Genomic DNA, 14159 nt, shown 5'->3' with positions numbered 1-14159 from the left:
GTGAAACCAAGTAGACAAAGGCCATACACATATAATGAAACATTTTCCAAGAAGATCAAAGAAGAGGTAGAAAAGCTAAAGGAAGCCAAATTCATTTATGAAATTAAACACACAGATTGGGTGTCTCCAATAGTGGTAGTACCCAAGAAAAATGGAACATTAACAGTGTGTGTCAATCTCAAGAAAGTGAATATAGCTACCATTAGAGAGAACTTTCCTCTTCCAATCACTGAGCATGTTTTAGAACAAGTTGCAAGAAAAGAAGCTTACAGATTTTTAGATGGATTTTCGGGATATAATGAACATTTGGTTGACCCCAAAGATCAGCATAAACCTTCCTTTGCAATTGAATGGGGTATTTTTGCCTATCGGGTTATGCCTTTCGGGTTAACTAATGCTCTTGCCACCTTTCAAAGATCGATGAGCCATGATTTTAAAGAATATCTTCGAAATTTTTTGAAGTATATATGGATGATCTATGTGTACATTCATCAATTTGGGCTGATCATTTTGAATACCTGAAAAAGATATTAAAAAAATGTCGACTTTATAGGATTTGCTTAATTCCTAAAAAGTGCACATTTATGGGTAGACAAGGAAAATTTCTTGGACATATAGTGTCTAAAAATGGCATAGCTACTGATATGGATAAAATTCATGCTATAGCTGATTTGCCTAGAGTGACGACAGTCAAAGGGGTTCAAGCCTTCATGGGACATTGTGGATATTACAGACGGTTCATTTACATGTACGTTATAATTGCAAAATCCATGTACAATTTGATTACACACTTTGAATGGACTGACGAGTGTCAAGAATTCTTCATGAAGCTCAAGCAAGCTCTCACTTTAGCTCCAATATTTAAAGGACCAAATTGGAATAAAATACTTTACATACATGTAGATGCTTCCAATTTTGCCATCGGGTGCATACTAGCTCAACCAGGAGATGGGAAAATTGATTTTTCTATTTCTTATGCTAGCCAACAGTTGAATATGGCAGAGAAAAACTATACAACCACCAAAAGGGAAGGACTAGGAATGATCTATGTCATGAAAAAGTATAGATAGTACCTATTAGCAAACAAATTTGTGTTCTTTGTGGACCACCAAGCCTTATTGTACTTGGTCAACAAGCCATGCAACACAAGAAGAATAGTGAGATGGTTCATCATTATTCTAAAATTTGAGTTTAGTGTAGTTGTGACAAAAGGCACCACTCATCAAAGAGTGGATCATTTGTCAAGGATTATTTCAAGAGAACCACCCAAGGGAGTAGATGATGATCTACCAAATGCATATCTATTCTCCGTGGAAATGATACCTCAATGGTCAAAAAATATGGTATAAGTGAGATGACCATAGCTCAAGTGAGCAATCGGCTATGTATCAATTACTAGTTGGAAGGTTATACAAAAGAAATCGAGATGGAATATTTCTTTTATGCATTAGTTTTGAGGAGCAAACCCAATACCTTAGTCAAGCACATATTACCATAGTAGGACTTCACTTTGCGGAAGACCAAACTATGCAAAGGATCTTGAGATTTGGAGTATTTTGGCCAACTATGAGGAGGGATGTTCTTTCTTTTGTGAAATATTGCCCTCAATGTTAAAAACAGGCACCCATACCTCATGTAAATTGTTACAAATATCACTTGTTCCTAAGTGAAGTAACTATCTAGTTACTTACTTGTCAAGCCAAACATTTCTTGAGGATATGAGTAAACGCCGTCAAAGAGAAATTGAAACTGAAGCAAGAGACTCTGCTCTTATTGGAAACCAATAGTATCGGAGAGGTAAGGATCAACACTTGTGTCTTTGTGCAAATGAAAAGGAGTACATTCCTATTATAGAACAAGAACATGCTGGATTAGCTAGAGGTCACTTTTCTAGTGAGACCACCGCAAGAGTAATATTAATGGTAGGCATATGGTGTCCAACACTTTTTGCAGATGCCAAAGAATATGTTCAAAGGTGATGCATATCAACGAGCAAAAATGCCAACCTGTGTAGATAGCATGCCCTTAAGACCAATGATGGGGGCTATAGCTTTCGCAAAATGGGGTATAGACTTTGTTGGGCCAATACAGCCACCTCCTTATACAACCCAAGCTCAATATATCATTGTAGCTATGGACTATTTGACCAAGTGGACCTAGGCTAAAGCAACCCAAAACAATGATGCTAGAACCACAACCACATTCTTATATGAGTACGAATTCACGAGATATGGACTGCCAATAGAAATTGTCAGTGATAGGGGAACTCATTTCCTCAATGAGGTAATTGAGAATTTTCTTAGTGAATTTATGGTCATCCATAACAAATCAGCTCCCTATTGTAGAGTGCGTAGGTGATGGAGAAGGTAGGAAAGAAGACTACGCACACACACCAACACACATCAAGACACACACACACACACACACACACACACACACACACACACACACACACACACACACACACACACACACACACACAATCGTTACCCTGCACCAGCCATTCAACGTGCTGCTCTTCTCTTCTTCTCTTTGAACTATTATCCAAAGTATATTTACAACATAGTATAGTCAGTGTCCGGCCGCCCATAGCACAATGGACATATTATTTAACATCATATTCTTTAACACTCCCCTTCAATCTCAGAGTGAGCTTGCATATGATGGATTCCCAATGCTTCACGAAAGTAGCAAAACTTCTCCTTTCCAAGAGCTTTTGTGAATATATCCGCAACTTGATCATTTGTCTTCACATACACCAAATCAATCTCACCTACCAAAACGTTTTCTCTAATGAAGTGATAATGTACCTCAATGTGTTTAGTGCGAGCATGGTAGACTGGATTCTTTGCCAACATGATGCTGCTAATATTGTCACAATATATAATGACACTATCAAGATAGTCAAAACCAAAGTCTACCATAAGTACTGTCAACCATGACTCTTCACATGCTGCCAAAGCTGCTCCGCGATATTCAGCTTCTGTACTTGATAATGCTATAGTTAATTGCTTATTGCTACTCCAACTTATCATACCATTGCCAATGGAAAATGCATAACCACTTGTAGATCTTCTATCCATAAAATCTCCTGCCCAATCTGCATCTGTGTAACCATAAAGACAAAGCTTCCCATTCTTTTCATAAAATATTCCATAAGTGACAGTGGCTTTCACATATCTCATAATCCGTCTCATTGCATCAAGATGACTTTTACATGGCTTTTGCATGAATTGACTCACAACACCCACTAAATAACTCAAATCTGGCCTTGTTATTGTCAAGTAAATAAGACTTCCAACCATCTTGTGATACATAGTGACATCCTCTATGTAATGTCCATCATCAATCAACTTCACATTTTGATCAAGAGGTGTATCAACCGGTTTGCACGCTGCCATTCCATACTTCTCAAGCATATCCAACGCGTATTGTCTTTGTATCATCCAAATTATTGATAAAGTGTTGACAATTTCAATTCCCAAGAAATATCTCAACTCACCAAGGTCCTTCATGTTGAAGTCTCTCAACAAACTCTTCTTGACATGCAAAATTTTCTCATCATGACTTCCAGTGAGAATCAAGTCATCAACATAGATAACAATAACGACGATCTCTCCATCAACATGCTTCAAAAACAGTGAGTGATCAACAGTAGACTGTTTAAATCCAATCTTCTTCAAGAATCTGGTTATCTTTTCACACCAAGCTCTAGATGCTTGCTTCAAACCATGCAATGCTTTCTTCAACTTATACACATAATATGGAAAATCCAGATGTTGATAACCCTTTGGCTATATCATATAAACTTCTTCTTCCAAGTCACCATTCAAGAATGCATTATCGACATCCATTTTTTGTAATTTCCAACTGAACAATATACTTGCCATTGCTATCACCAATCTGACTGTTGTCATCTTTGCAACTGGACTAAATGTCTCATCATAATCAAGACCTTTTGTTTGTGCATAACCTTTAGCAACAAGCCTCGCTTTGTATCTTTCCACACTACCATCTGACTTGCACTTGACTTTGTATACCCATTTTGAACCAATTGCTTTCTTTCCACTTGGCAAGTGAACCAAATCCCAAGTGTCATTCTTCACAAGAGCATCCATCTCAACATCCATAGCTGACTCCCATTCGGATTTTCCAATTGCCTCTTGAAAACATGTAGGCTCTTTATGTTGCACATGTGAAACCATGTATGCATAATGTGTACGCATGTAACTGTTGTATGTCAATCTATCAACAACTGGATAACACACGCTCTTTGATCTTCTCAAATGTGGTGCACTCTTCTCTTCAACTCTTGCATATGGGGGTACATATTTCTCAGCATGCTTACTACCAGGTGTCCTCAAATGTGGTAAACCATGCTCTTCATCGAAGCTTTCATCTCCAGAACTCTCTTCAACCACTTTCTTCTTGCCTTTCTCGTCTTGTTTCTTATCTCGCAAACGACCAAACTTCTCTTTTCTGTCAAACCATTCACCATGATAAGTCATATGATTTGTGGCACCACTATCTAAATACCAATCATCTATATGATGTGGCTCCACCATGCTTCCAACAACATGCTCCATAGGAAATAAATTTCCACGTGATCTATTGTCATATATATTTTGATCATGAGGATTGTATCCAACAAAGTTTCCTCTGTGTTTGCCATAACCTCGGCCTCTTCCACCACGATCACAATTTTGATTTAGCCTTGTGTAACATTCTCTTTCAAAGTGACCATAAATGCCACATCTGTTACAATATCCATCTCTTTGAGGATGTACAAATCTTCCACCTCCACGTCCACGAGGTTGGGCTCTCCCCCTGCCTCTTTGGCTATAATCATTGTAACTTTGACTTTGTTGGTTTTGCCATTGACCTCTTCTAGCATTGTTTCCACGACCATAGTTTCCTCTTCCACCTCTATTGTTTCCACGACCTCTAGAGTAAAAAACCCGATCTCTGGAATTGTTATTTGATGTAGAAGGACTTGACTTGCCTAACTTCACCACTTCTTGCAAACAAAGGTTTACTAACTCTTCAAAATCAGACATGTGTCCTCGAACAGATATAGATGTATCCAATGACTTGTATTCCAGTCCCAAACCATTCAATGTCACTGAAACTAAGTCATCATCTGGAACTTCAACATTAATGCTCACAAGATCTTCCTGTATTTGCTTTATCTCTGTCACATAATCTGATATGGATCTATTTCCTCGCCATACACAATGTAACCTTTGCTTCAAGTGAACTTTTCGTGGTTCTGTATTGGAGCTGTTCATTCTTGCTAGTATCTCCCATGCTTCCTTTGGAGATTGAGCCTTCTTCACATGTGGTATAAAGAAGTCACTAATGCATAGTGAAATCCAATGAATCACTTTCCTTGAATTCTCGATCCACTTCTTGTAAGATTCTACTCCTGCTTGCCATGTTTTATGTGCTTCAAAATTCTCTCTGTTTGGTTCCAAACCAACCTCGGGACACTCTTATTCACCTGTAATGTAATCCCATAAACCTTTGCCCATGATAAAGTTCTCCATCCTGTAAGACCATATGCTATAGTTCTCTCTGGTCAGCTTCTCTCCAACAATCTGTGTGACTTGAGTTGAACTTTCTGCCATCTTCACTCTCTCAATTGCTTCCAAAGGATTTTGACAAAATTTCGGCAGAGTTTCGTTTGTATTTGAACAATATCTCAAGTGACAATCTCAACCAAAGTGCTCATAAACACTGATAGAAAATCTCTCACTGCCAAGGGAAAATCCACTGACTCACTTTGCCACAGACTGACTCAATACTATGCATAAATACTCTAAAACAATGTCCACATGGACCTGTATGCAAATGCAATCCATATGCTGTCCTGTACCACATATCCATACATCCACCTTCTTCCCATAGTCGTAAACGACATATGAGGTCTTTCGCGGGGCTAGTCAGGCGGGGCTAGTCAGGGGTTCGCTCCAGTATCTAATCCACCTTGCCAAGGTACCAAAGCTCCCAAGGCAAGGCTTCAAAAAACCTCACTCGACCCTCACAAAGGCTGCTGTTTTCCAAAATACATTAACCGCATATCCATACATAACCACAAAGTACTTAATCTGACAATATAACCACCTCAACTTCTTCCCACAACCTTTCTTACATAGGCGACTGTCCATAACGGACCCACAACAACCAAACATAATCTTCGATAACATAATATCATGATGCAAAAGCTCTATGTCGCTCTCCAAAACCTGTGTAAATGCTGAATTCTTCACCTGTAACCTGTAAATCTACTGCCGAGTGCAAAACTGGAGATCTCCTATGCTTGTGTGAGCTGGATTTTTGCTGCAAAATATTGTAGATTTTGGCAAATCTAAGTATGCCAATGCGTCGAGAATGCCCAAAAACATAAAGATAGACTCCTGGATCACTGTATTCCGAGTTCGGGTGAGGGAGTTATGACAAAAAAACCTCTCTTTTTTGCTATTTTCCAGAGCTGCGGAAATCTGTGTATTGACTGTAGCTTCTTAAACTGAGCTCTGATACCACTTTGTAGAGTGCGCAGGTGATGGAGAAGGTAGGAAAGAAGACTACTCACACACACCAACACACATCAAGACACACACACACAATCGTTACCCTGCACCAGCCATTCAACGTGCTGCTCTTCTCTTCTTCTCTTTGAACTATTATCCAAAGTATATTTACAACATATTATAGTCAGTGTCCGGCCGCCCATAGCACAATGGAAATATTCTTTAATATCATATTCTTTAACACCTATCACCCACAAGCAAATGGAGAAGCTGAGCATACGAATAAAAATCTTAGCTCTGTATTGACTAAAGTGGCTAGTTCAGGACGGATAGATTGGGAAATGAATCTACATGCTGCTCTATGGGCTTATCAGTTTTCATTCAAAACAACTTTAAAGGCTACATCCTTTAATCTTGTTTATGGTCTTGATGCCATACTGCCAATAGAATTTCTATTGCCGACATTAAGGGTAGCCAAGGATCTTGAGTGGACTGGACGTGAATTGTCAGAGAGGCTTGAAGATTTAGAAAAGTTTGATGAGCAAAGGCTAACTATTGTCACTCACATCTATGCACAAAAGCGAAAACAAAAATAGTTTTTTGATTCCCATCTAATTACAAAAATCTTCAAAAAGGGGGACTTAGTTTTAGTCTATCCCCTTAAGAAACACATTCCTAAGTTTAAGAAAAAGGGAAACGGACCATTTGTCATTGAAGATGTATCTCCAATTGGAGCAGTTAAGTTCTCCACCCTAGATGGTGAACCAATGGCTAATTGGATTAGTGGATGTCATTTAAAGAAGTACAATTTACCACTAACCAATGAATTGCTAGAAAGGATGCATGCAGTTAAGCAAAGAAAGATAAAACAACAGCAGGTTATTGATGAAGCCCAAGAAGAATCTTGGCTTTGAGTACTCAAACGGAAGGGTACTCTCAAGAACCAACAAATACCTATTCCCATCAACACTCTGGAACTAGCTGACCGACAATGGGAATTACAGAAAGATGCAGTGTCAACAGATGATGAATGGCTAGATGGAATGGACCTTCGCATCAAAGTACAACTGAACAATCATAGCACAAATGCATTGGTTGACACAAGAGCCTGAGTAAATGCAGTCAGTTATTTCACGTACAAGAAAGCAACAAGTCAGTCTTTGACAGCAAGAATAGCAACTATTAATGGATGCAGCAAGAATCCAACACCAACATTGGAAGTAGTCAACTTAAATGTGTGATAGTACATGGATGTTCATGCCCTCGTCAGTTTGTATGATTACCAGATACTGCATCCAACCTTACCAAGTGTTTTTGGGTTTGACTACATTCTATGTCAAACCATTTCTTCTTGGTGCTACCCTTCTTAGACCTTTTGCAAGACATGTGTTTCACCGAAAAACATTCCTTCGCACAAGAGCAAATTACTTCTTTGAAAACTTTTCACTTGCATTCTAATGTTGGGCTCTCTTGATGCTCTATCATGCTTAACATTGGTCCAATAAGTGCTCGTTTGAAGTCTAGAAGTAGGTACGAATGATTCACATCATGATTGGAGGCTACATGCTCTGATCTTTTACCACACTTGAGATCAATACATAGCATCCTATGATCCGAGTGTATATCTTTGTATGCATTCTAGGGTGTCTTTGAAAAAAATATATAGTCAATCATGCTATCATCTTTGTGCTTTCTACATGTAAAGTCATTGGTGCCTTGCCATAAAGATACACCATTTGCAATGAGCATTCCGGTACTATCGCACATATGTAGAAGTGACTTTCCATAGTGATCCAATTCTTTTGCATCATTAGAGCTTCAATTATACATGTATGAGTCATCCATTCTTCTTGATGTTAAGTATGGAGCCTGATTTACCCTTGTAATTTTCTGTGGTAAAAGCGCACATTTGTAAGGCCCCCATTATGAGGAGAAGCCATCGTGCGTGAAGAAAAATCACTCACCGGAAACCAAAATTTTCACGGACAAGAATCAGGGGCAACTTTAGAGGCCTCGCGGGCGGAGGCCCCTGAGACTTTTTTTCCGCTGGAATATTCCTTTTCGCCGGAATATTATGGCCGGACGACGGTCGGAAAGTGGTCGGAAAACAACCGGTCGGTTGGCCAGTGGCCGGTAGTCAATGGCCGATGGCCGGTGGTCGGAAGTCAATGGCCGGTGGCTGGTGGCCGAATTCAAAAGCGGACTTGTCTTCTCAAGGGCGGCCATACATGGACGGATTGGAGGGTCCGATTTGGACTTATTCACACAAGGGCGGCTACACATGGCTGCCTCTCATAAGAGAGGGCAACCCTTTTGGCCTATAAAAGAAGGCCATTTCTACACACATTTCATAGTGTGAAGTTGATGCAACAAGGTGAGTGTGAGGTGGTGAGAGTGAAGCGAGGCGGGAGCTCTATCAAGGGTTTAACCCCTTTGTAAACTACTTCTTCTTTTGAAGTGCTAAAGCCATTGAGTGGCTTCTTTCCCGTGGACGTAGCTCACATTGGGTGAACCACGTATATCGTGTGTACTCTCTCTCTATCTACTCTATAATCTCTTGTGTGTGAAATCTATCTCTCTCCATTAAGTAATCTACTCAAAAATCTATTTAGCTACGTCTTATTTCTTAACAACTGGTATCAGAGCAAGGTTTGCTCGTAGCTAAATTATCTCAAGGAAAGGATTCCTTGAATTGAGTGGGAGTTATGGCGGAGGAAGGGAAGCTCAAGATTGAGAAGTTCAACGGCAAAAACTACCAACATTGGAAGATGTAGATTGAAGACTATCTCTACCAGAAGGACCTCTATTTGCCACTAGGCGGTCTTGCGAAGAAGCCGCAACAATGGCAGATGAAGCATGGATTGTCCTTGATCGAAAGGCATTGGGAACAATCCGGTTAAGCTTGGCGTCAAAGGTGGCCTTCAATGTTTCGGAGATGAAGACCACGGAGGACTTGATGAAGTCACTTGGTGACTTCTACGAGAAACCATCGGCATCCAATAAGGTATTTCTTATGAAGCGCTTGTTCAATCTAAAGATGGCAGAGAATGGTTCAGTTGCAGAACACCTAAATGACTTTAACACAAACATAAGTCAACTTCGATCAGTGAAAATCAATTTCGATGACGAAGTGCGAGCTCTCCTTATACTATCATCTCTACCGGATAGTTGGGACAGCCTTGTGATGGTTGTAAGTAATTCTATCTCTGGCACAAATACTCTTAAGTTTGATGATGTTGTGGGTGTTCTCCTAAGCGAGGAAATGCGAAGGAGAAGCACAGGAGAATCATCAAGTGCTGTACTATCAGTGGAAACAAGAGGAAGGCCTAAGGAGAGGTTCAAAAACCAAAAGGGTCGTGATGGCTCAAGGCGGAGCAAGTCACGCACAAAGTCAATTCTTGAATGTTGGAACTGTGGAAAGAAGGGCCACGTCAAGAAGGATTGATGGTCCAAGAAGAAGAAGGAGACAAAGTCTCAAGACAACAAGCCAACATCGGAGGTCAATGTGGCAGGTAAAGTAGAGCAAGATGCTCTAATTCTCTCATTAGACAATGTGTCTAATTCGTGGATAGTAGATTCCGGGGCTTCATTCCATGTGACACCACACAAGCAACATTTCCAAGACTACACCAAAGGTAATTTTGGGTATGTATACTTGGGAGATGATGAAGCTTGTGAGATTGTCGGCAAAGGTAAAGTTTTTGTCAAAACTGCTAACGGAAATGAATGGGAGCTTAAAGATGTTAGGCATGTTCCTTCTCTTCGCAAAAAATTGATCTCTACAGGACAATTGGACGATGAAGGTCACAACATTGCATTCGGAAACAAACGGTGGAAGATCTCAAAGGGATCTTTGGTGGTTTCCAAGGGAGAAAAAGTCGGTACACTTTACTTGTGTACTGTTAGCACGCAACCTTCAGCTTGTGCAGCAACTACAGAAGTTGACAGTGCGGTGTGGCACTACCGACTTGGGCATATGAGTGCCAAAGGAATGCAAATCCTTCAAACAAAGAAGCTTCTACTGTTAGGAAATAAGACGTAGCTAAATAGATAATTGAGTAGATTACTTAATGGAGAGAGACAGATTTATATACACAAGATTATAGAGTAGAGAGAGAGAGAGAGAGAGAGAGAGAGAGAGTACACACGATATACGTGGTTCACCCAATGTGGGCTACGTCCACGAGAAAGCAGCCACTCAATGGCTTTAGTACTTCAAAACAAGAAGTAGTTTACAAAGGGATTATACCCTTAATGGAGCTCCCGCCTTGCTTCACTCTCACCACCTCACACTCACCTTGTTGCATCAACTTCACACTATGAAATGTGTGTAGAAATGGCCTCCTTTTATAGGCCAAAAGGGCTGCCCTCTCTTATGAGAGACAACCATGTGTAGCCGCCCTTGTGCGAATAAGTCCAAATCAGACCCTCCAATCCGCCCATGTGTGGCCGCCCTTGAGAAGACAAGTCCGCCCTTGAGAAGACACTTCCACCGGCCACCGGCCATTGACTTCCGACCACCGGCCAACCGACCGGTTGTTTTCTGACCACTTTCCGGCCGCCATCCGGCCATAATATTCCGGCGAAAAAGAATATTTCGGCGAAAAAAAAGTCTCGGGATCCTCCGCCCCCGAGGCCTTTAAAGTTGCCCCTGATTCTTGTCTGTGAAAATTTTTGGTTTCCGGTGAGTGATTTTCCTTCACGCACGATGGTTTCTCCTCATAATGGGGGCCTTACAAATGTGAGCTTTTACCACAGGAAATTACGAAGGGTAAATCAGGCTCCATACTTAACATCTACTAGGTTTGAAATAAGTGGACTTAGAGTTCTGTGAAGATTTTGTTTATGGTAAACAAAAGAGGGTAAATTTCAAAAATCAGGAAATGAAAGAAAAAATAAAAAACTTGAGTTGGTTCATTCTGATGTTTGGGGTCCTGCAAGTACACCATCACTTGGTGGCTCATTGTACTATGTAACATTCATAGACGATGCGACTAGAAAAACATGGGTTTATGTCATGAAGAATAAATCCAATGTATTTTTCATATTTCAAAGGTGGAAAGCCTTTGTGGAGAATAAAACAGGTACCAAGGTTAAATGCCTCAGATCCGACAATGGAGGCGAATATTGCAGCCAAGATTTTGAAAGCTTTTGTGCTAGCAATGGCATTCGGAGGCAAAGGACAACCCCAAGGACACCTCAATAAAATGGAATTTCGGAAAGGATGAACAGGACAATCATGGAACGAGCACGAAGCATGCGGCTACATGCAGACCTACCGCTTGAGCTTTGGGCGGAAGCTGTAAGTACGTCTGTGTACTTAATCAATCGGTCACCCTCAACGGCATTGGATGGGGGAGTTCCAGAAGAGGCATGGACAGGTAAACCGGTGAATTATGCATTTCTCAAAGTGTTTGGGTGTGAGGATTTCATGCACATAGATAGAAGCCTAAGATCAAAGCTAGATGCAAAGTCCAAAAAGTGTTTCTTCATTGGCTATGGAGAAGGAGACTTTGGGTATTGCCTATGGAATGCTGAAGATGGTAAAATCTTAAGTAGTAGGGATGTAATTTTTAACAAAAAAAATATGTACAAAGATTACTTGGAAAGAAAACAAACAAAAGAAACAGGTGATGAGTACATGGAGCTTGAGGACGGTGAAGACTCAAGGACTGAAAACGATGACAATGTGCAACAACGTCAGCCAAATGAGGAGCCTCAACCTATTCCCCGAAGATCTACAAGACCAAGTAGACCTCCAAAAAGGTTTTTTCCTTCCTTCAACCATCTCTTGATCTCAGATTCTGGAGAGCCGGAATCATACGAAGAAGCTATGCAACATGAATCCAAAGAAGAATGGACGAAGAGCATGCAAGTGGAGATGGACTCACTACATCGCAACCAAACATGGGAGTTGGTTGAGTTGCCTAAAGGTAAGCGGGAACTTCAAAACAAATGGGTGTACAAGCTGAAGGACGAAGAAGGTGGGAAGAAAAGGTACAAGTCTAGGCTTGTGGTAAAAGGTTTTTCTCAAAAGAAAGGTATTGACTTCAATGAAATATTTTCTCCTGTTGTAAAAATGAACTCAATTAGGCTTGTCTTAAGCCTTGTGGCTGCTCATGATCTAAATCTTGAGCAAATGGATGTAAATACGGCATTCCCTCACGGTGACTGAGAGGAGGAAATCTACATGCTTCAACCAAAGGGGTATGAAGTAAAAGGTAAGGAGAAAATGGTTTGCAGATTAAAGAAGAGCTTGTATGGTTTAAAGCAAGCATCTAGGCAATGGTACTTGAAGTTTGATCGATGGATGTTGGATCATGGATTCAGAAGATGCAACTCGGATCATTGCGTCTACATGAAGAATTTGGGAGATGGGAAATTCATCATCCTAATGTTATATGTTGATGACATGCTGATTGCAAGTGCTAACATGCAGGACATCAAAGACCTAAAAGAGGAGCTGTCTAAATCTTTTTCAATGAAAGATTTAGGTGCTGCAAAGAGGATACTTGGTATGAAAATATCAAGGGACAGGACGAAGAAGATAATAAATCTATCTCAAGAAGATTACATCAAGAAGGTACTAGAAAGGTTTGCAATGCAAAATGAAAAACCAGTTTCTATAGCTTTGGCTGGTCATTTTAAACTAACGAAGGATATGTTTCCAAAGACACAAGAGGAGATAGCCTATATGTCTAAAGTTCCATATGCTGCAGCGATAGGTTCTCTAATGTATGCTATGGTCTGGACAAGGCCAGACATTGCACATGCAGTGGGAGTTGTGAGTAGGTTCATGGACAACCCAGGTAAAGAGCATTGGCAAGCTTTGAAGTGGATACTTAGGTATCTAAAAGGGACAACAACAAATTCTTTGTATTTTGGAGGAACTGATATTTTTCTAGAAGGGTATGCTGATGCAGATATGGCAGGTGACAAAGATACTCGAAGGAGCACTACTGGCTATGTGTTCACGGTTGGAGGCATAGCAGTAAGCTGGGCTTCAAACCTGCAGAAAGTGGTTTCACTTTCTACCACGGAAGTAGAGTATGTAGCAATGACAGAGGCAAGCAAAGAAATTCTGTGGCTTCACAGATTCTTAGAAGACAATTGTGCTTGTACAGTGATAGTCAAAGCGCTATCCATCTTGCGAAGAACTCAGCTTTTCATTCAAGGACAAAGCAAATTAAGGTGAGATATCACTTCATACACACTCTTTTGGAAGAGGGACAGCTAAAGCTAGGAAAGGTGCATACAAGTGAAAATCCTGCAGACATGTTTAAAAAGGTGGTCAACAAGGAGAAGTTGAGCTTTTGCTCATCTTCGATCGGCATTCAAGGATAAGTAGCCAGAATGGAAAGCAGTCACAAGTTTGGTTTGGAGATCAGTCTCCAAGTGGGAGATTGTTAAGTATGGAGCTTGATTTACCCTTGTAATTTTCTGTGGTAAAAGCGCACATTTGTAAGGCCCCCATTATGAAGAGAAGCCATCGTCCGTGAAGGAAAATCACTCACCGGAAACCAAAATTTTCACGGACAAGAATTAGGGGCAACTTTAGAGGCCTCTTTTTCCGCCGGAATATTCCTTTTCGCCGGAATATTATGGGCGGACGACGGCCGGAAAGTGGTC

This window comes from Adiantum capillus-veneris, chromosome 12, assembly GCF_014529385.1.
Source record: "Adiantum capillus-veneris isolate H3 chromosome 12, ASM1452938v2, whole genome shotgun sequence".
NCBI lineage: Eukaryota > Viridiplantae > Streptophyta > Polypodiopsida > Polypodiales > Pteridaceae > Adiantum > Adiantum capillus-veneris.
Note: the sequence above shows the minus strand (reverse complement) of the source record.